The 21868-nt window shown below is 50.8% G+C and overlaps 1 protein-coding gene across 1 annotated transcript in view; it reads left to right on the top strand.

The window, feature by feature from the left end:
- Positions 1 to 11179: 11179 nt before the first annotated feature.
- SBNO2 (strawberry notch homolog 2) overlaps positions 11180 to 21868 on the top strand; it is a 141543-nt gene continuing 130854 nt past the window's right edge. Inside the window, exon 1 of the mRNA XM_038772442.1 lies at positions 11180 to 11261. The gene's annotated coding sequence lies outside the window, so the exon portion shown is untranslated. The remainder of the gene's footprint in view (positions 11262 to 21868) is intronic.

Genomic DNA, 21868 nt, shown 5'->3' with positions numbered 1-21868 from the left:
GCTTCTAATCCCAGCTCCACCACACGTCTGCTGTGTGACCTTGGGCAAGTCACATCATTTCGCTGTGCCTCAGTTACCTCCTCTGTAAACTGGGCATTAAAAAAAAATGATGGTATTTGTTAAGCGCTTACTATGCGCCGAGCACTGTTCTGGGATAGGTACAAGGTGATCGGGTTGTCCCACGTGGGGCTCGCACTCTTAATCCCCATTTTCCAGATGAGGTAACTGAGGCCCAGAGAAGTGAAGTGACTTCATTCGTTCATTCATTCAGTCGTATTTATTGAGCGCTTATGTGTGCAGAGCACTGTACTAAGCGCTTGGGAAGTCCAAGTTGGCAACACGTAGAGACGGTCCCTACCCAACAGTGGGCTCACAGTCTAGAAGGGGGAGACGGAGAACAAAACAAGACATATTAACAAACTAGAATAAATATGTACAAATAAAATAGGGTAATAAATCCGTACAAACATATATACATATATACAGGTGCTGTGGGGAGGGGAAGGAGGTAAGGCGGAGGGGATGGGGAGGGGCAGGAGGGGGAGAGGAAGGAGGGGGACTTAGACTCTTTTAGACTGTGAGCCCACTGTTGGGTAGGGACTGTCTCTATATGTTGCCAATTTGTACTTCCCAAGCGCTTAGTACAGTGCTCTGCACATAGTAAGCGCTCAATAAATACAATTGATGATAAATACGGTTGATGACTTGCCCAAAGTCAACTAGCTGACAAGTGGCGGAGCCGGGATTAGAACCCATGACCTCTGACTCCCAAGCCCGGGCTCTTTCCACTGAGCCACGCTGCTTCTCTAAGACTGTGAGCCCCTTGTTGGACCGTGTCCAATCTGATCAACTTGTATCTACCCCAGCACTTAGAACAGTGCTTGGCACATAGTAAGTGCTTAACAACTAACATAATTATTATTATGTTAGTTGTTATATATGTTATATATGTATATATGTTTGTACATATTTTTAACTCTATTTATTTTATTTGTACATATCTTTTCTATTTATTTTATTTTGTTAATATGTTTGGTTTTGTTCTCTGTCTCCCCCTTTTAGACTGTGAGCCCACTGTCGGGTAGGGACTGTCTCTGTTGCCAATTTGTACTTCCCAAGCGCTTAGCACAGTGCTCTGCACATAGTAAGCGCTCAATAAATACGATTGATGATGATGATGATGATGATATTATCATTATTATCATCATTATCTGACCCGGGACTCTTTCTCCGCAGCGGCATCGGGGTGCTAGGAAGAGCCGTGTGACGGCAAGCCGTCCTAGACTCCCATCCTCTTCTAGACTGTGAGCCCACTGTTGGGTAGGGACCGTCTCCATATGCTGCCAACTTGTACTTCACAAGCGCTTAGTACAGTGCTCTGCACACAGTAAGCGCTCAGTAAATACGATTGAATGAATGAATGAATCCTCAAGGTTAACGGTGGACCATCCAACTTCCCGATCTTCCCTTCCACACCCCTAACTTTCCCCTTTAGCGTCCCTTTTTGGACGGCTGGTCTTTGAATCTACCCCAACCCCTGTCGATATTTTCGGCCGCATAATTTCCTTTAGGAAGGAATTCCACCTGGATGAAGATATGCTTCTTTTGGTTCGTTTAGAATCTGCCCCCCCGCCCCAAGCTTCGATGGGAACAACAATTCCAGGTTTGCCCTGCTTAGAGAAGCAGTGTAGCGCAGTGGATAGAGCCCGGGCTTGGGAGTCAGAAGGTCACGGGTTCTAATCCCGGCTCTGGCCCTCGTCTGCTGTGGGACCTTGAGCAAGTCACTTCACTTCTCTGGGCCTCAGTTCCTTCATCTGGAAAATGGGGATTGAGACCGTGAGCCCCGCATGGGACAGGTATTTTGTCCGATCCGATTAGCATGTATCCATCCCAGCGCTTGGCACAGTGCCTGGCACATAGTAAGCGCTTAACAAAGACCATAATAATAACTATCCACTTGCAATCAATCAATCAATCATATTTATTGAGCGCTTACTGTGTGCAGAGCACTGTACTAAGCGCTTGGGAAGTACAAGTTGGCAACATATAGAGACAGTCCCTACCCAACAGCGTGGCTCAATGGAAAGAGCCCGGGCTTTGGAGTCAGAGGTCACGGGTTCAAATCCCGGCTCTGCCAATTGTCAGCTGTATGACTTTGGGCAAGTCACTTAACTTCTCTGGGCCTCAGTTCCCTCATCTGTAAAATGGGGATTAAGACTGTGAGCCCCCCGTGGGACACCCTCATCACCTTGTAACCTCCCCAGCGCTTAGAACAGTGCTTTGCACATAGTAAGTGCTTAATAAATGCCATCATTATTATTATTATTATTATAGAAAGGCATGGTGGATAGAGCACGGGCCTGGGGTCAGAAGGTCATGGGTTTTAATCCCGGCTCTGGCACTTGTCTGCTGTGTGGCCTTGGGCAAATCACTTCACTTCTCTGGGCCTCAGTGACCTCATCTGTAAAATGGAGATTGAGACTCTGAGCCCCACGTGGGACAGGGAACGTGTCCAACCCGATTTGCTCGTACCCACCCCGGCGCTCAGTGCAGCGCATGGCACATAGTAAGCACTTGATAAATACCATAACTGCGATTATTATTGTTATTATTCTGTAAACTTCAACCCCATACCCTCTCGGTCTGCATCCCTCTTTCCGACTGTCCTCACGTGGCAGCTGCTCCATCACCCTCCGGCTCCGTGTGGCTTTATGAGCTGTGATGTACCCCGGATTACCAATCCCAACGTGGGTGGGCTGCGTCTTTATGGAGAGACAAAAAGCTCCGTCCCCCCGAACCAACTGCCCTAGTGGCCCAACAGTCTTCCATGCTGCCCCTGTTACTTCAGCATCAGCCTCCGTTTGACCTTCCGTCCGCCCTCCGCGCTGAGCCCATCGTTCGGCTATGGTTAACGGGCATCCTGGATTGCGGGTATTAGTGCCAGGGGAGTGAGGGAGCTGTGTTTCTCTTGCATCTTTCTTAGCCATTCCCCTGTGATGAAGCCCCCGGCTCACAGGTGGAGTGCATCCAGGGAAATGAACCAGTTTAACTAGTTTGTATCTCCCTCCCTCCCTCTCCTCCTTATCCTAGTCTCCCTGGCCCCCGGGAGGGCTGGGCTAACTGGATCCAGCTCTACCGGGGCCAGCTCTGAAGGAAACAGCTTCGGTGTCTGCCTTATTTATTTCTTCATGCTGGCAAGGAAGGAAACTGCGTCTTGGTTGTCTGGCGGGAGGGGTGCGGGGAAGAGGGTGGGGAAAGTGTCCCCCCACATCACCCCGCTCCTGTGGATTCCTCAGAACAGGTTAGAGATGCCCGCCCTGCCCTGCCCATGGGAGCTGGCTGAGTGGGGAGAGGGGGAGAAAGTCCCAGGGGAATCGCATCTCGGTCCATTTCTTTGTAAGAGGCTGAGGGAGGGGGAGAAGCAGACAGACACAGAGAGAGAAAGAGGCCAGAAAAGACAGAAAAAGAGAGAAAGTGAAGAGAGACGGGGTGGGGGGAAAGAAGAGGGTTAAACGCACAGAGACAGACAGACAGAGACAGAGACAAAGAGCAATCCTGGGGAGATCATCATCATCATCATCAATCGTATTTATTGAGCGCTCACTGTGTGCAGAGCACTGTACTAAGCGCTTGGGAAGTACAAGTTGGCAACATATAGAGACGGTCCCTACCCAACAGTGGGCTCACAGTCTCACAGAGAGGCAAAGAGAGAGGGAAACAGAGACACAGAGAAACAGAAATACAGAGGGGGACAGGTCAGAGTGACGCGGAGATCAAAGACAAGTGAAAGAAGAGAGGCAAAGAGGGAGAAAAGACTGAGGGGAGGAGACAGAAAACCAGATAGAGGAAGAGGAAGAAACACAAGAAAAGAGAGAAGGAAAACGATTTACAAATGCAGAGAGACAGGCAAGAGTTGGACAACAAGAGGAGGAGGGACATCCAGGCTGAGTCGAGTGGTAACTGGATTGAAGGTTTCCCTGTGGGCTGGGAATTTAGGGGTTTTCCAAAGGGTGGAAAAAACAGGAACCAAATCTCGGGTCGGGTTTTTAGTTGGGAGTGTCGGGAGTTCCGTCTCCCTAGCCCCATTCCCCATTCTGGGCTGTGAGCCTCTACCTCTGGCCCACATTCTCGTGGGCCCTGGTCTGCGGCGGGAGGGGCTTGGGCGTCACCCTGCCTGTGGGGGCCTGTCGGCCTCCTCACAGACATCCAACCCCCTCTCTCAGAAGGCTCCTTTGCCCTCCCCGTAACGTGATGATTCAGAGCTGAGAAAGTCCCACAAGAGATTCCCCCCGCCAACCCCGCAACACACGCCACACACTGGCCCTTGCCCACTCACTGGAGGTGAGTTCCAATTGGTGCTTGGTGATTTGGTTTGTTTATATTCTCTCCTTCCTGCTTACCACCTAAAGGGAAAAGTTGGTGGATTAAAAAAAAAAAACAAACGTCTCACCAGTCGGTAAATATCCGCACTGGTCTGCAAGGTAGGTGTACGCGTTGCCAGGCTGGGGAGGGTTAAATCCAGAATTCTACCCCCAGCATGGTCCTGGACTCTGACGCTTTCATGCTGTCTTGGATTCTGGGCATCATCTCAACTTGACAAATCTTGTTGGCTAGAAGACCAAGCCCTCCCTTCCTCCCTCCCCCTCCCCACCACTCTTTCCTAGAAGATTGAGGCAAAGAGAAGGCAGGTAATAGGGTGGCTCTTGAGAACAGCACGCCAATCAACCCTGGGGATGGGGATCTTCAAGCATGGCTTTGGGTCAGTGGGACCCATGACTGTTGATGAAGTGGTTAGCTCAGAGGGGGTGTGGAATTGGTACAAGGTCACCCAGTGAGGCAATTGCAGCATAGATCCCTCAAGTCCCATCTAATGATAATAAAAAGAATAAATATTTTGACTCCGTAGAGCCCTTTTTTTTTCCCAAAGGGACCATGTAGGGGGGACCCCCCCACACTGCCTTCCTCTGGATTGCTAAAGGTCACGATGGAAAGCGGGGAAGGAGTGGGTCAATCGTCCCCCCCTCCAATTACCATGGCTCCAGCCGGGACTGGGCCCTGGACTCGTCCTTGACTCTATGCCCTCCCAGTCCCACTCCTCTGGTCTTCCTGATGGCATTTCTTAGCCACGTTGGCCAGCTGGACTGATAGAGCAGGACACCCGTGCCTCCTCCCACCTCTCCCCCACTCCTCACATGCCTTGGATTGTGCCTGAATTGGGCTCACTGAATCCTTGGCACAGCCCTGACCGTTAGCAGGGGAGGGAGGGAGTTGGGGGGAAGGAGAGCAAGCTCAGCAAAAAAAAAACCCTCTTCCGTTCCTCATCCCCCTCCCTGTCACCAGGGGCCAGTCAGCTCCTCCCAGCCCTAGAACTGACTAATTCCCTGAAAATCTCCACACTCATCAAGTTTGGGACGGGATGAGCCTGGCCAGACCCCACCCCGCTCCCGCTAGCCCAGAAGGGCTCCCTGATTTCTTTCCTTGGGAGTGTGTGTGGGGGGGCTCCGTTCCATCCTCATTTTCTTTTTAACACCCTTTGCCGTTTCTGTCCTTCCTGGGAGATTTGGGCAGTCTGGCTGTTTCCCAGCAGTAGAAGGATTTGCCTCCCATGATGGGGTGGGAGGGGTGGAGGTGAATCATCTTCTCTTTGGTCTCCTCGGCCGACACCCTGCCTTAGCTTCCCCTCGGTTTAGGAGTAAGCAGGGGGGCAGTAGCATCATGGGGGTGATGAGGGACTGAGCCTCTGCTTCCCCCATCCCCGCCAGGGTCCCACCTGGGAATGAAGTCGTCGTTCCCATTCCCTAGGCCGTCTGGACTGGATTCCTTGCCTGGCTCACCCCAGGCCTCCGACAAGACTTGCGAGCTTCGGAGCGACACCTGAAACACCCCAGATTGGGTCTCTGTGAGCTTTTAGCTCACACGGCCATTTTGCCCCTCCCTCCCCAGTCCAGGCCTTCCAGGAGTTCAGCCAGAAGACATCAGATTTAAAACTCCCCGGAGGAACTGAACGTCACAAGCCCTCCTCTGAGTTGAGGGGTTTGGGTGGATGTGACGTTTGTGAGGAATTAGGTCTTGGCAGGGACAGAATCACTTTGTTTCAAACGGAGCTTGAAGTGGCTCAGATACTCGAAGGTCCAAAGGACTAGGCTCCCGAGAACGCCGGTCGATTTAGACTCCCTGTTTCCTCACCATCCCTTGGGGTTGGGTTGAGGTTCCATTCCTTCTCCCTTCTCTACTTCCTGTTCATCTGCCGAGAGATAGCAAAACAGTCCAGGGACCTGCTCCTTATTGAGGGCACAGGGTAAATATAATAGGACTATTGATATTGGAGTCTTGACCTTGATTTCTAAACATCCATCAGCCAGGTACGAAGGCTTGAGCCCCATATAAGGCTCCTAAAGCCAGTCTTATGGAACAGACACGGATGCCTGCCCTCAGGGAGCCCCTACTCTGCTGGGGGTGATGGGTTGGGCAAAACAGTCTTCAACCATAACAGTGGTGGCCTTCAAGTCTTTTTTCTTTTTTTAACTGGAGCAGTGGCTGACGGGGGGTGCTTTCACAGTTAAACGATAGTGGCTCCAAGTACATGGACACCGAACGATAGTGGCTCCAAATGCACGGACATGAGGCCCACCGGGGAAAGCTGGCTGGTGACCACCCGAACTTATTTACTACTTGCAGCTCCGGGGAGCTCCGTGCTGCTTTTTCTTGTTTAAGGATTTTAGGACATGTGCCCCAAAAGGTTTGGCTGACTGGGAGACGAAGGCAGCCGGCCGGTAGAAAGGGGCTTCTATTCTGCCTCTAATTCGTTGGGTTCGGGTTGGAACCAGCCTAGCCTGTGACCCTGCTGGGGGTGTCGGGAAAGGTTTATGTCCCAGAAAGGCCGGGCAGTTCACTTCACTTCTCTGTGGCTGTTACCTCAACTGTAAAATGGGGACTGAGACTGGGAGCCCCATGTGGGGCATCATCATCATCATCAATCGTATTTATTGAGCGCTTACTGTGTGCAGAGCACTGTACTAAGCGCTTGGGAAGTACAAATTGGCAACATATAGAGACAGTCCCTACCCAACAGTGGGCTCACAGTCTAAAAGGGGGAGACAGAAAACAAAACCAAACATACTAACAAAATAAAATAAATAGAATAGATATGTACAAGTAAAATAAATAGAGTAATAAATATGTACAAACATATATACATATATACAGGTGCTGTGGGGAAGGGAAGGAGGTAAGATGGGGGGGATGGAGAGGGGGCAGGGACGGTGTCAACTGTAAAATGGGGACTGAGACTGGGAGCCCCATGTGGGGCAGGGATGGTGTCCAACCCTATTTGCTCGTAACCACCCCAGTGCTTAGGACAATGCCTGGCGCACAGTAAGCGCTTAACAAATTCCACAGTTATTACCCCCCGGGGTCTGGATCACCAATCCACGGTGCAGGGCACCCCAAATACGTGGCTGTGATTGTGGGGGTGGTGGTGGTATGGGGGACACAGAGGTGGCTGTTCTCCCCGGGCTCTGCTGGGGTGATCCATATGTCAGTCTGGGCCTTCCCTTTTCCTCTGTTCCTCCTCCCCTCCCCATCGCTCCCACTCCCTCCCTCTGCCCTACCCCCTTCGCCTCCCCACAGCACTTGCATTTGTACATATTTCATTCATTTATTCATTCAATCGTCTTTATTGAGTGCTTACTGTGTGCAGAGCACTGGACTAAGTGCTTGGGAAGTACAAGTTGGCAACACATAGAGACGGTCCCTACCCAACAGCGGGCTTGCAGTCTAGAAGGGGGAGACAGAGAACGAAACAAAACATATTAACGAAATAAAATAAATGGAATAAATATGTACAAATAAAGTAGGGTAATAAATCCATACAAACATATATACATATATACAGGTGCTGTGGGGAGGGGAAGGAGGTAAGGTGGGGGGGGGATGGGGAGGAGGGGGAGAGGAAGGAGGGGGCTCAGTCTGGGAAGGCCTCCTGGAGGAGTAACATATTTATTACTCTATTATTTTATTACTGATGTGCATATAGGTCTAATTCCATTTATTCTGATGGCATTGCCACCTGTCTACTCGTTTGGCTTTGCTGTCTGTCTCCCCCTTCGAGACTGTGAGCCCGCTGTTGGGCAGGGACCGTCAATGCTGGTGAACCGTACTGTCCAAGTGCTCAGTCCAGTGCTCCGCACATGGTAAGCGCTCCAGAAATAATACTAATACTACTACTAATAATAATGATGGTATTTATTAAGCACTTACTATGTGCGAAGCACTGTTCTAAGCGCTGGGGAGGTTACAAGGTGATCAGGTTGTCCCACGGGGGCTCACAGTCTTAATCCCCATTTTACAGATGAGGTAACTGAGGCCCAGAGAAGTGAAGTGACTTGCCCAAAGTCACACAGCTGACAATTGGCGGAGCTGGGATTTGAACCCATGACCTCTGACTCCATAGCCCGGGCTCTTTTGATCGAAAGAATTCATTCATTCATTCGTATTTATTGAGCGCTTACTGTATGCGGAGCACTGTACTAAGCGCTTGGGAAGTACAAGTCGGCAACATATAGAGACGGTCCCTACCCCGCAGCGGGCTCACAGTCTAGAAGGGGGAGAGAGACAACAAAACAAAACACATAAAGCAAATAAAATAAATAGAATAAATATGTACAAGTAAAATAGAGTAATAAATCTGCACAAACATATATATACAGGTGCTGTGGGGAGGGGAAGGAGGTAAGGCGGGGGGGATGGGGAGGCCTCCTGGAGGAGTAACGTATTTATTACTCTATATATATGTTCATCCCCCGGGCCTGGAATCATCCCCCGGGCGTGGAATGCCCTCCCTCTGCCCATCCGCCAAGCTAGCTCTCTTCCTCCCTTCAAGGCCCTACTGAGAGCTCACCTCCTCCAGGAGGCCTTCCCAGACTGAGCCCCTTCCTTCCTCTCCCCCTCGTCCCCCTCTCCATCCCCCCCCATCTTACCTCCTTCCCTTCCCCACAGCACCTGTATATATGCATATATGTTTGTACATATTTATTACTCTACTTATTTATTTATTTATTTTACTTGTACATATCTATTCTATTTATTTTATTTTGTTAGTATGTTTGGTTTTGTTCTCTGTCTCCCCCTTTTAGACTGTGAGCCCACTGTTGGGTAGGGACTGTCTCTATATGTTGCCAACTTGTACTTCCCAAGCGCATAGTACAGTGCTCTGCACACAGTAAGCGCTCAATAAATACGATTGATTGATTGATTGATTACTGATGTGCCTATAGGTCTAATTCCATTTATTCTGACGGCATTGCCACCTGTCTCCTCGTTTGGTTTTGCTGTCTGTCTCCCCCTTCGAGACTGTGAGCTCACTGTTGGGTAGGGACTGTCTCTGTATGTTGCCAACTTGTACTTCCCAAGCGCTCGGTCCAGTGCTCTGCACACAGTAAGCGCTCAATAAATACGATTGATTGATTGATTGATTGACTGTCCCTGCTGGTGAACCGTACTGTCCAGGCGCTCAGTCCAGTGCTCCGCACATGCTAAGCGCTCCAGAAATACGATCTTTTAGACTGTGAGCCCACTGTTGGGTAGGGACTGCCTCTATGGGTTGCCAACTTGGACTTCCCAAGTGCTCGGTCCAGTGCTCTGCACACAGGAAGCGCTCAATAAATACGATTGATTGATTGATTGACTGTCCCTGCTGGCGAACCGTACTGTCCAGGCACTCAGTCCAGTGCTCCGTACACGGTAAGCGCTCCAGAAATATGATCTTTTAGACTGTGAGCCCACTGTTGGGTAGGGACTGCCTCTATAGGTTGCCAACTTGTACTTCCCAAGCGCTTGGTCCAGTGCTCTGCACACAGGAAGTGCTCAATAAATATGATTGATTGATTGATTGACTGTCCCTGCTGGCAAACCGTACTGTCCAGGTGCTCAGTCCAGTGCTCTGCACACGGTAAGCGCTCCAGAAATATGATCTTTTAGACTGTGAGCCCACTGTTGGGTAGGGGCTGCCTCTATAGGTTGCCAACTTGGACTTCCCAAGTGCTTGGTCCAGTGCTCTGCACACAGGAAGCGCTCAATAAATACAATTGATTGATTGGTTGATTGACTGTCCCTGCTGGTGAACCATACTGTCTAGGCGCTCAGTCCAGTGCTCTGCACATGGAAAGAAAGAAAGGAAGGAAGGAAGGAAGGAAGGAAGGAAGGAAGGAAGGAAGGAAGGAAGGAAGGAAGAAAGAAAGAAAGAAAGAAAGGAAGGAAGGAAGGAAGGAAGGAAGGAAGGAAGGAAGAAAGAAAGAAAGAAAGAAAGAAAGAAAGAAAAGGAAGGAAGGAAGGAAGGAAGGAAGAAAGAAAGAAAGAAAGAAAGAAGAAAGGAAGAAAGAAAGAAGGAAGGAAGGAAGAAAGATAGAAAGAAAGTAAGGAAGGAAGGAAGGAAGAAAGAAAGAAAGGAAGGAAGGAAGGAAGGAAGAAAGGAAGAAAGAAAGAAAGGAAGGAAGGAAGGAAGGAAGGAAGGAAGAAAGGAAGAAAGAAAGAAAGAAAGGAAGGAAGGAAGGAAGAAAGGAAGAAAGAAAGAAGGAAGGAAGGAAGAAAGAAAGAAAGAAAGGAAGGAAGGAAGGAAGGAAGAAAGAAAGAAAGGAAGGAAGGAAGGAAGGAAAGAAGGAGGAAGGAAGGAAGGAAGGAAGAAGGAAAGAAAGAAAGAAAGAAAGGAAGGAAGGAAGAAAGAAAGAAAGAAAGAAAGAAAGAAAGAAAAGAAAGAAAAGAAAGGAAGGAAGGAAGAAAGAAAGAAAGAAGAAAGGAAGAAAGAAAGAAAGGAGAAAGAAAGAAAGGAAGAAAGGAAGGAAGGAAGAAAGAAAGGAAGGAAGGAAGGAAGGAAGGAAGGAAGAAAGGAAGAAAGGAAGAAAGGAAGGAAGAAAGGAAGGAAGGAAGGAAGGAAGGAAGGAAGGAAGGAAGAAAGGAAGGAAGAAAAGGAAAGAAAGAAAGAAAGAAAGAAAGAAAGAAAGAAAGAAAGAAAGAAAGAAAGAAAGAAAGAAAGAAAGAATGAATGACTGACTGACTGACTGACTGACTGAATGCCTCTGAGGCCCGAGCGGCCCCGGCCTCCCCTACCTGCGGGGCGGCGGCGCTTCCCGCCCGCCGTGACGTCCCCGGAAGGCGGGGGGCCGGGCCAAGATGGCCAACCCGGAAGGCAGCCGCCACCGCTGCGAGGCCCCGTGAAGCGGAGGGAGGCGCCGCTCCGGCCCTGGGGGAATCGCGCGGCCCTCGAGGTGAGGCCCCCCCCCCCCCCCCGTCCTCCCTTGACCCTGCCTGCCCCAGGGGATTCCCCAACGGTAGCAACCGTAACCGGCCGCGCACCGCCCCCCAATCAATCGGTCGATCGTCTGTATGGAGCGCCTACTGGGTGCAGAGCACTGGACTGAGCGCTTGGGAAGTCCAAGTTGGCAACCACCGGGCTGGGGCCGGTTGGGTGGCGCCTCGCTCTCCGGCAAGGCCTCTTCTCTCTTGGATCCGGGGTAGGTGCGGGCTACGTGCACCCCACTCAGTCAGTCGTATTTATTGAGCGCCTACTGTGTGCAGAGCACTGGACTAAGTCCAAGTTGGCAACAACATGCTAACACTCCCCTTGAAGGACCCCCCCCCCAGCCATCCAACAACTTCTCCCTCTCTGGGCCCCCCCATCTTCCCTGGCTCTTTTCGCCGCCTCCTTCACTCCCCACTTCCTCTTGACGACCTCCCCCGGCTCTTCCTTCCCCACCCGATTCATTCATTCAGTCGTATTTATTGAGCGCTTACTGCGTGCAGAGCACTGGACTAAGCGCTTGGGAAGTCCAGGTTGGCAACATAGAGAGGCGGCCCCTACCCAACAGTGGGCTCACAGAGAAGCAGTATGGCTCAGTGTGAAGAGCATGGGCTTTGGAGTCAGAGGTCATGGGTTCAAACTTGTCAGCTGTGTGACTTTGGGCAAGTCACTTCCCTGGGCCTCAGTTCCCTCATCTGGAAAATGGGGATTAAGACTGTGAGCTCCACGTGGGACAACCTGATCACCTTGTAGCCCCCCAGTGCTTAGAACAGTGCTTTGCACATAGTAAGCGCTTAATAAATGCCATCATTATTATTATTATTACACCGATCCCCCTACCTCAGGGGCCCCGTGGTCTCCTCACTCTCGGGGGCCTCTCCCCCAGTCCACCCCGAGTTCCTCCCCGCACCCCTCACCCATATCTCAGCTCTCCTGAACCCCACCACCCCCAGTCCTACAAATCCAGACTCCCCTCCCCATCTCATCCCCCTCCGGGTTCTCCTCACCACGGTTCTTGGATCCCACTCTCCCCTTCCTTGGTTTCCCTCCCAGCCAGCTGCACCCCATATCTGCTCCCGTCCTCCTCCTCCCCCGCACTGGGAGGGGGAGTTGAGGTTTCCCTTCCTTTCCCTGCTCATGTTGTCCTTCCTGAGTTTCTTTGTTTCTTTCTCTCTCCCCATCCCTTCCATCCCCGTTTCGGTCAGTTGGGACAGGAACAGGCCTCCCCCCCCGCGCCTTTTTCCCTCATCCACCCTTCCCTTGTCTCTTCTCTGGGGTTGAGATCTGGTTTCCAGTGGCTCCCCCAGCTTCAGTTTCACTCTTGATTAGAGGAGGGACTGAGAGGTGAAGCAGCTTTTCTGGGTTAATTCTGGGAAGCTAAAAACTATGGGACACTCTTAAGTGACCTGATGGCTGGCTAATACTGTACCCCAAAGCCTAGTCCAGTCAGGAAACCCTTCTGTGGCCAAATGGTGGTTCACTTCTGGGATGGATTAAGATACCGGCTGGGCAGAAATGCCCTGAAACGGCAATAATTTATTTTCACCCCTGCCCTCCAACCCCTAGAGGTGAAGCTGAAAATCTGAATTGATTTAACTGTCCTCAACAGTACTAAATTCGTTGTTCAAAGATGTGTGTGTGTGTGGGGGGGAGATGGAGGGGAAGAGAGGGGTGCTAACTTTATTTTTTGACTGTCTCAAAGAAAATGCTAGGGATAAATGAGTTGATTCAAGAGTCGCTGTTTGCTTTTGAGCTTATAGTAAGTGTGCATTAAGATGGGCTTTTAAAATGCCTATTATAGGCTGTGTAGAGTGAGCCCTTCCTGTACCAGTAATGTGTTTAATCCGAATAGTAAGTGCATAATGTTATGATTTCTGGAGTAGTCAATTTGCCAAGCTTGCAGAGGAACCCTCCAGCTGGGCTCAACTGGGGTATATTCAACTGGTATCGTGTCCTCAAGACCCCTTCTGCCAGGATAGTGTCAGTTCTCCAGTCTGCCTGGTTCAGTTTTACGGCACCCGCTGCTCCCTGGCCCTTATTGCTTTTTTCTGGGGCGGGGGAGCATCAAACTGTGGAAGAAAATGTCCACTTCCAGTTCTCCACATCCAAGAACCAAGCCGCAAGAAAAGAGGTGGTGTAGTTGAGATCTTGGCCTTTATCCTGCATTTCCTGGCCATCAAGAGGAAATATAAGTTGACTTTCTCATTGTGTGACATTTTTGCCCTTCCTGAAGCAAGAGGCAGCTGATTTTCAGGGTGTAGATTTGATACTGGATTAACATTGCTCCTTCCGTGTCCCTTGGTTGTGTCCCCACCTATAACTCTTCTCCCCCCACGCCAGCCCCACAGTGCTTGTATTCTTCTGTAATTCAACATTGCTGTTCCGTAAGGAGAATGAAAATGAATTGGGAAGGTAAAACGGCCCCAAAGAATCCATTCATTCAGTCGTATTGAGCGCTTACTGTGTGTAGACCACTGTACTAAGCGCTTGGGAGAGTACAACGTAACAATAAACAGACACATTCCCTGCCCAAAACGAACTTAGAGTCTAGAGGGGGAGACAGACGTTTAATATAAATAAATTACAGATACATACATAAGTGCTGTGGGGCTGGGAGGGGGGATGAATGAAGGGAGCAAGGGCAACGCAGAAGGGAGTGGGAGAAGAGAAAAGGAGGGTTTAGTCAGGGAAGGCCTCTTGGAGGAGATTTGCTTTCAATAAGGCTTTGAAGACGGGGAGAGTAATTGTCTGTCGGATTTGAGGAGGGAGGGCGTTCCAGACCAGAAGTGGGACGTGGGCAAGGGATCGGTGGCGAGAGAGACCAGATGGAGGGACCGTGAGAAGTTTACTCCTCAGCCTCAAAAAGGAAGCCCACCTTTTGGCTTTCCCAAGTTCCCCTCACCTAACATTTAGGCCTTCTCGCTTTGTATTTTTCATGCTGCACCTTTATCTTGGAGAGGAATGGAATTCCCCTTGGATGGCTGCCACAACACTTCAGTTGTTATTGGGCAGTGGGAGATGCTGCCGCTTTCTCTGAAACAGAGCTCTGTCCCCAGACCACCGCCACCCCCCCTCGCCCCCTCGAAATGAAGCGAGTGGGATTTGGGTCACTCGGAAAGAATCTGCTGGCTGGAGAGTTATTTACGGGCTAGAGGGAGGGCGGGCAGGGGGCTAAAAGGTTGCAGGGCATCCAGAATCGGCCAATCAATTTACCCGAGGAAAAACTTGGAAAAAAACTAAATCTATCGATCTGCCTCTGAGTGGAAGAAAGTTCCCAATCGGAACCAGATTTTCACCTAGAGGAGTCGCTTTTCCGGCAGAGTAGTGCCACAAGGATTTTATCGTGGAAATGCTGACATTACTGAAACTCCAGCTTCGTGAACAGAGATGCTCTAATGAAGAGCTATCTGTGCAGTCATTGAATAGCCAACTGGGTTTTTAATCGCCAGAGACCAAAATGCTCAGGAGAGCTTTCCAGTCCCAATTAAGATGGCTTTCTTTTTGAAAAGAGAGGGAAAAAAAATCAGAATAGTTGTTCGACCAGTTTTTGGGGGGTAAGGTAAGTCAAAACTGTGAATATATCACCGGGAGAGGATCGACAAGGCAAAACGTATGTTGACCCAGACCCTAAGCGAGTGCTTTTAAAAGAATGTGTTTATATCCACTATCTGGGATGGTTAACGGGGCAAGCTTTGATGTTTTAAAACAAGCTTTTGTACACTGGAGGGTCGCTCAGTCAGCTAGCGCACTGAGAACTTCCTTCTGCTAGTGCTTCAGTGGAGAGGAAGAACTATAGGGGTGGAAGGATGTCATGCTGGTTACATCCACACCTCCTCTCCTTCCCCTTCCTCTCCATGCCTAGTCTCCAACCCCCCTCCTCCTCCCCACTTTCTGAAGGGATGATTTAGAAATTCTCAAGCTAGGGTAGCCCAGGGCTGTAGCTGGGGGTTGATTGGGAATCTGTACTTTTCAGCTCTGCTTCTGAGGATTGTGAGCTCCTTGAGGGCAAAGATAGTGTCTTTTACTTCTATTGCGTGACTCCAGGGTCTCTGCCCACCGCGGAAGTACAATCTGGGCCGTTCATGCCGACTGCATCCCTTGTCAGAGATTGGCCCCGAACTTTGACTGTTGCGGTGATGTAGTCCATGGATGAAATGGACCAAATTGTGGTTTGTTTTAATTTTAACGTCTGTTGCATGTATGGAAATGGTCTCTCTGTTTCAAGATGCTCTCCCATCCTGTAATTGACTTGAGTCTCTGTCTCCCCTGCTTGACTGTAAGCTGCTTGAGGGCAGGGGATGGGTGAGGGGGGAAGAGTCACCATCTCTACTCACTCTATTGTCCTCTCCCAAGGGCTTAGTACAGAGGCCCCGCTCAACAAATGCTGCTGATCGATTGACTGCTTAGGTAAGAATCGACTACCTGCAGTGGAAAAGGTGGTGTTTCCCTCCCCACCCCATTAGAGATGATTTTAGAGCAAATCCACCATTGGGAGGTCTTGACAGTTTTGCTGACCATCTCGTGAATGAGTTGAACGGATCAGGTCAGAATTCCGGGTGACACATCAGCAATACAGTTTTATCGAGTGGTAGAGAAAGGGAGGTGCTGGTGGGACTCTGAATAGGAAATAGATCAAGTGGGTTTAATATTAAAGTCGCCGTTCCCATGATGCCGGGGAGGCAGCCGGGGCTTCAGACTTGCTCAGATTATGAGGATATAGTAGTTCCCAAACCAGTGTTGACCTTCTCTTCCCTTCAGGGAGAAGTTTGTCAGAAGAGGTCGCGGAATCGCGCCTATAGTCCAGAAGGGTGAGGATGTTTCAGGTTTTCTTGGAAAGGTTGAGTGACTCTTGCACATGATTTTCACTGGGATTTTCCTTATTCTGGGCCTGTGTCAAGTGTGTGTGGCAAGGCTATACCTCATCAGGGAGTCGACTGAATCAATTAGTAACTGTGTTCTAAAGACTTTACAGTTGGAAATTGACCCTTAGTGCTATCTTTGCTGTACTCTACTCTCTCGTCCAGAAGAGGCTCTGTCAATCGATCCATCCATCAATCAGTGGCATTTATTGAGCTCTTACTGTATGCAGAGCACTGTGTGCCAGGTGCCTTTCACTCCCCTTTCCTTGATTGGAACAAGCGGATTGTTGATTTCCTGATTTAGCCCTGGAAATATGAGCATTTCACAGAACTCAGCCCAGAAAGCTCCTTGTGTAAGAGGAAGACCACAAGTCCTTTTTTCAAGAGAAACATACCCAGTGTCTGCCAATTTAGTCCTGTACTATACATCAGAAAATTCCAAATTCTCGCAATTCAAGCAAATCCATATTGTAGGCATCTGACAGCACAGTTTTATGGGCTTCAGTTCTGAATTCTCCGCTGCTGTTTCTGATGTAAATTCAAAGGGGGGGGGGGTTATTGTGGACTTAGTGAAGCCCCCCCCCCCCTTTTCTTCCCCCCCTTGAAGGGCTCCAGCTCTCTCCGTCCTCTCAGAAGGAGGCACGTGAAAAAACTTATGGCTTCTCCGGGAACTGTAGATTCTCATTTCCCCTCTCTTTGGTTGCCATCTGCGTTTTGAGACATAATTTTACTCAAGCTAGGGCAGAGGAACTTTTTTTTCAATTGACCTGCAGTAATATTTTAGTTTAGGGTGCCATTTCCTCATTAATAACGAGTGGCAGTTTAGTGAGCCTGCCACCGCTTAGTCCCCAGGGTGGACAATTCAATGTTAACAAATGTAGTGACCCTTACGTCTCAGCTGCCTTTCGCCCCAGAGTGTCCTCGAGACTTAGCAGATACATAAATCATAAGTCGAGATCACTTCTTCCTGCCTCTGCCGAGCAGCCGACACCAGGGCGAATAGAGCAGCTGTTTAGTAACTGACCGACAACACCGTGTCACCCTTTCGAGCACAGGAAATGAGGGGTCTGAATTGAAGCTACCGGCGTGGGGGGGAGACACACCAGTTAAATGACTCCTCCCGGTATTCGCAGCTGGCCTGGCCTTCCCTTGCTGGGCACCAGAATAGTGCAGGCGTGCACTCGATCTGTTGTTTCACGGATTCAGGGGTCGGTGCTGTGCTGGTCCTAGTAGAGCCGCATCCACTCGATTCCCAACTCCTTACGTCTGGAGAGATTCCCTGCATCCTCGGGGCTGGGGATGGCTGTGTGTCCTTCCTGTTTCTGTGCTTCAAGGGAACTGTCCCAGGGCCTATCATTTTGCAGCTTCTAAGCCTTCTCCTGGCACTGGTAATTAGGTGTGTCACGCCACTAATTTAAACCTTCATGAATATATCCTTTGCTTTAGCTAAAATGTGGGTGTGCAGAAATATTCATTCTCAAATGATATTTCCTTCTCCACTGCCTGTCTCTTCAGTTGTGTGTTCCAGACTTCAAATAGTAGGGTTGACAACCGCTTTGGTTGGGGGTGGGGTGGGGGTGTAATGCTTTCCATTCGGTGATTTGGGTGGTTGATACTTTTAGAAAGTTTGTCGTTTCTATGAACTTGTATGCCACTTGGGCAAATCTGTTCCCTCTAAAGAGATCTGGTGGTTTGTTTTTTTCTGTCGCCCCTTTCATCCACAGGGCTCAGCGAACTTTATAGACATGATCTCATTAATCTTCCCAACCCTCTGGTGGAATAGGAAGCAAATATTTCTTTCCCCCCACAGAGCGAGAGAATTGGAGACTTTGGCCCCCTCCACCCCGGGGATGCTGTGGGTTGGCTTAATGGCCTTACTGGCAGGCTGGGCTTGTCGGGAGGCCGAATTCCACTCCGGGTTCCGGCCCAGGAAGCGAGGCTGGTCCCCGTCCCCCCGCCCCCGCTCCCCCCCCCCGCCAGCCGCTGGTTGCCTTTGGCAAGGTGGGCGATTTCTCCCCAGGCTCCTGACTGGGAAGGAAAATTCACGCAGTATCTTGTCCCGCCTTTGCTTCTGGGCCCAGGCGTTCTCCTTCAGGGTCGAAGCGGGCCACATCGGCCTCGGTCGCCGTGGTAGCGTAGAGGAACCAACGCGTGAGACTCCTCAGAGCCGGGTTTCTCCCTGAATGCGCTCAGAAGCTCAAGGACAGAACCGGGAACTCCGGGACCTACCTTACCTCTTTCCCTGCGGGGGCCCACACCCCCAGTAGCTCTAGCCACCAGATATTGCTCCCTACATTTCCCCGCCCTCAGTTTACTGTATGAAATGTATTCATCTGGGCCCCGGCCCTGTTGTGAAACTATAGTAATAACTTCCATAGCCAAGATAAATAGGAGAGGAGTTTTTTTTTTACCTAGTCCCATCTCAGTTTTCTGCCCAGTGTCTGGGTGTGCCTGGCAGAAAGCGGCAGCATTTTGGGGATAAATTTATTAGCATTTGTACCTTTGTTTGTGACATTGAGTTTTGTGCTCTTGGCTTGCCTTTTGGGCTTGGGAGTCATAGCGGTGGTATTTATTGAGCCCCCACTGGGTCTGATGCATGGGAACTTCAAACCACCCCGTACAGCACGGCCCCTCAGGGGACCCTTTTAAAGTCATCCAAGAAGTGGGTTTGGGGCATTCCCAGGCTGCCAGTTCCAGGCTTGGTGGTACTCACAGTCAAAGATCTGAGTTCCAGATTTCTTCCCCCAGCTCTTCCGCGTTGAACTGGCTTGGCGATTTTTCTCTAGTGGTTTCAGAGCTTGGCTGAATTCTAAACAGATTTACTCTGAGGCTGAAAAGTGTTCAAGACCTTTTGTGTCATCTCCTTGAAGGGGCGGTTGTAAATAGTTTAATCCCCAGAGGGGTCCTGTTTTCCATTCTCTCTCTCTCTCTCTCTCTCTCTCTGCACCCCGACTCTTCCCCCAAGCCCCTTTCCCTACGTGGAGTCTCAAGAATTATTTTTCAAGCCCCTCTGTTGGATGAAGTTATCTTATTTATGACCTATCTTCAGGGTGTTTTCTCTGCCATCCCAGCACGGCCAGACAGGTAGCCAGTTTTGGGAAACTGGTTCTCAGAGCTTTGCTGACATCGAGGACAAACATGCAAACAAGGAAGTAAACATGAGCCCGGTGCTGTTGGGATTATGCTTTCTGAGGGTGGGGGATGGGGGTGGCCAGGGGGAGGAGGTGGGGAGAGGGATTGGGAAGGGGAAGAGGAATGTGTTAGAGAAAGGAATGTTGCTGGAGGGGAATCCTGGACTGTGGATTGTCAAAATATGAAACCCCAAAGCATTTGGCAGTGACCCCTTCAATGGAATGAGTGGAGTGTCAGCTAGTAGGGATTTGATGCCAAGCCCCCTGGGCCCTGCCTGACCTGTTGGGCCTCAGTTTCCCCACCTGTGGCAGTCTAACGGGGATTACTGCTGAGGGATGGGGAGCCAGTCTTGGTGTGACCTGTCCCGAGGCCATCGGAGAGGTCTTCATTCCAACCGGCTGCTCGGGTAACCCAGGTCAAGCACCGGGAGGAGCCTCGGTGGGGTAACGGCAGCAGCCGCGACGGTTGTTCAGAGCCTGCTGTCGGGGGTGGGTGGGGAGAGGGGGTTGACTTGCGTGGGCTTTGGGGCTCGAGCCGCGTCGCCCTGGGCCCAACCGGAGTGCTTAGCGCGGGCTGGATTTGGGCTCTTGTGTGTTATAGCTCTGCGAGGAATCGACGAGCTGGTCGCAAACGGGAGCGTCCACCGTGGGTGGATGGGAGGGGAACGCTTCAAGTATTTCCGAGCGATCGTGTTTTCAGGCCGGGCCAATGGAGCTGGTTTGGGCTCCCCGGGGCGTGGGGGGTGGGAATCTTTCATCACGTCCCGTGAGTCAGTGGCTCAGAAATAGCGAGATTGGGTTTGGCTGTCTGCTCTGCATACCTGTGGCTCTTCCAGCCAGGTGCCTTTCGTCCAGGAGGAGGAAGAGTCCTAGCAGGGAGAAGGTCCAGCCTTCTTCCATAGCGGCCAGCCGGACGCGTGCGCGCCGGTGCCCTGCACCCGGGACGGGAGTAACCGCGAGTGCCAGATGATCTCCGTGGGGCAAGGTTCGGAAAAGAGTCGCCACTGCAGGGCCCGGTTGCCACTGTGGCAAAGCCAGTGGTGAATCCTGCCCCAGTAAAGGCCAGGCCACTCTCCCTCCCCTCCTTGACGATTGACCCCTCCTCGCTCTCTGCTTCCGGGGCTCCAGCAGGGCAAGACCACGTTCTGGAGGGCCGAGCCTCCGATCCCCGGTAACAGGGTAGGAGAGAGGAGTCCGGTTCGGTGCCGCCCCCCATTTTTGCCCTCCGGCGGCATGGCCCGTTGAGCTCGGCATCGACGTGGGGATGGGTTCTCCATGGGATGGGAGGGACCGCCACCGCTGCCTTCAACTGGGGCCCTGCAGCTCTGTCTGGCTGAATCTAGGCATGGAAAACTAGCCCTCCGTCACAGGACGTGTCTCTCCCCCCTGTGTGCGCTGCCCCCTCCTCACCCCCCAAGGTTGGCCAGTTGTTTCAGTGGCTCAGAGGGATAGATTTGACAGTATTTTTGATTTGGCCAGGGGACAGTTCTCAGCAAGCTCCAAGAAATCACCCCCGACAAAGGGGTGGATTTATGCCTTCGGCCCAACCATTAACTTCATCTTGTCCCGGAGTGCCGAACTGGAGGAAACTGCAGCTGTCAATGAAAACAGTAAACCTGCCTGTCCTCTGCTTGATCACTAGTCCTTGCCTTTTGGGGGAGCACTTATGTACATATCTGTAATTTTATCTATTTGTATTGATGTCTGTCTCCCTCACTCTGAACTGTGAGCTTGTGGTGGGCAGGGACTGTCACTGTTTATTGTTGAATCATACTTTCCCAAGTACCTTGTACAGTGCTCTACACACAATGAGGGCTCAGTAAATATGAATGAACGAATGGGAAATCAGTCAATTGTATTCGAGTGTTTACTGTGTACAGAGTACTGTACTAAGTCTGTACTCTGTACTGTACTCGGTCTACAACAGGGTTTGTAGACACGTTTCCTGCCCACAAGGCGCTTCTAGTCCAGAGCGTAGACCGACAGCGTGAAAATACATGATGGCTCTATATATGAGTGCTGTGGGGCTCAAGGCGGTGTGACTATCAAGTGCTTAAAGGGTCCAGATCCAAGTGCAGGGGCGACACGGAAGGGAGAGGGAGTAGGGGAAATGAGGACTTAGTCAAGGGAAGCCCTTTGGAGGAGGTGTGATGCTAATGAGGGTTTGCAAGTGGGCAGAGTGATGGTCCGTCTGATGTGAAGGGGGAGGGAGGACACGGGCGAAGGGTTGGTGGCGAGACAGACGAGATCGAGGAACAGAAAGTAAGTTGGCGGTAGAGGAGCGAAGTGTGCGGGCTGGGTTGTAGTGGATCAGCAAGGTAAGGTAGGAGGAGGCGAGATGATTCAGTGGTTTCAAGCCGATGGTAAGGAATTTCTGTTTGTTGCGGAGGTGGATGGCAACCGCTGGAGGTTCTTGAGGAGTGGGGAAGCGTGGCCTGAACGTTTCTGTAGAAAAATGATCTGGGCATCAGAGTGAGGTATGGACTGGAGAGGGGAGAGACAGGAGGCAGGGAGATCAGCGAGGAGGCCGGTGCAGTAATCAAGGAGGGGGTAGGGTAAGCGCGATAACTGGAAACTTGAAACGG

Source organism: Tachyglossus aculeatus, chromosome X1 (assembly GCF_015852505.1).
Source record: "Tachyglossus aculeatus isolate mTacAcu1 chromosome X1, mTacAcu1.pri, whole genome shotgun sequence".
NCBI classification, from domain to species: domain Eukaryota; kingdom Metazoa; phylum Chordata; class Mammalia; order Monotremata; family Tachyglossidae; genus Tachyglossus; species Tachyglossus aculeatus.
This window is presented reverse-complemented; position numbering and strand designations above follow the sequence as displayed.